Source organism: Arachis ipaensis, chromosome B09, assembly GCF_000816755.2.
Source record: "Arachis ipaensis cultivar K30076 chromosome B09, Araip1.1, whole genome shotgun sequence".
In the NCBI taxonomy this organism is placed as follows: domain Eukaryota; kingdom Viridiplantae; phylum Streptophyta; class Magnoliopsida; order Fabales; family Fabaceae; genus Arachis; species Arachis ipaensis.
This window is the reverse complement of record NC_029793.2, coordinates 20,434,334-20,435,571: the sequence shown is the minus strand read 5'-3', so window position 1 is coordinate 20,435,571 and position 1,238 is coordinate 20,434,334.

The window sequence follows — 1,238 nt, the reverse complement described above, 5'->3', positions numbered from 1 at the left end:
CCTACCTGCTCCATTGCCACTCCTATGGTTATAGTTTTTTTTTTTATCACGGTAAAAAATTGTGACCATAAAGAATCTATGATCACAGTTTTTTACCATAACAAAAAAAATCTAGTCACAATTTTTAAAAAAATGGTGGCCTAAAAAAATTTATGGTTACGGTTTTAGAGTAACTTAAAGGAATATATGGTCATGGTTTTAGAGGGTGACCTAAAAAGGTATATGGTCATTGTTTTTCAAAAAAAAAGTGACCTAAAAAGGTCTATAGTCACGGTTTTGAGATGTGACCTAAAGAAGTCTATGGTCACAATTTTGGAGAATGACCTAAAAGAGTTTATAGTTACGATTTTTTAAAAAAGGGTAACCTAAATTAATTTATAATCACAGTTTTGGTAGGTGACCTAAAGGGTCTATGGTCACTGTTTTAGGAAATGGCCTAAAGGTATCTACGGTCATAGTTTTGGAGGGTGACCTAAAAGGGTCTATAGTCACGATTTTACGAAAAGGTAACCTAAAAGGGGTCTATGATAACGATTTTGAAGAGTGACCTAAAGGCACCTATGGTCACAGTTTTGGAGGTGACCTAAAAATGTTTATGGTCACGGTTTTTCCATAAAAGGTGACCTAAAGAGAGTTTATAGTCACAGTTTTTAAGGAGTGCCCTAAAAAGAGTCTATGGTCACACATACATGCATGTCCTGTGTCAAATCTCCATTAGAGGGAGTTATCACTGCTGGGGGATAGACCGTGGGTGCCATCGTCGCCTGTGGAAGGTCTCTTTGAGCTCGCCTGTGGATGGTCTCTTTGAGCTCGTCGTGTGTTTTTCAAAAAAGGGTGACCTAAAAGGGTTTATAGTCACAGTTTTGGTGGGTGACCTAAAGGGTCTATAGTCACTGTTTTAGGGAATGACCTAAAGGTATCTACGGTTATAGTTTTGGAGGGCAACTTAAAAGGGTCTATAGTCACAATTTTACGAAAGGGTAACCTAAAAGGATCTATAATCATGGTTTTGGAGAGTGACCAAAAGCCACTTATGGTCACAGTTTTAGAGGTGACCTAAAAAGGTTTATGGTCACGATTTTTCAAAAAAGAGTGACCTAAAAAGAGTTTATGGTCACAATTTTTGGGGTGGACTAAAAAGAGTATGGTCACGCATACGTGCTTGTCTTGTGTCAAACCTCCATTAGAGGGAGTTATCACTGCCGGGGGATAGACCGTGGGTGCTGTCGTGCTGTCGT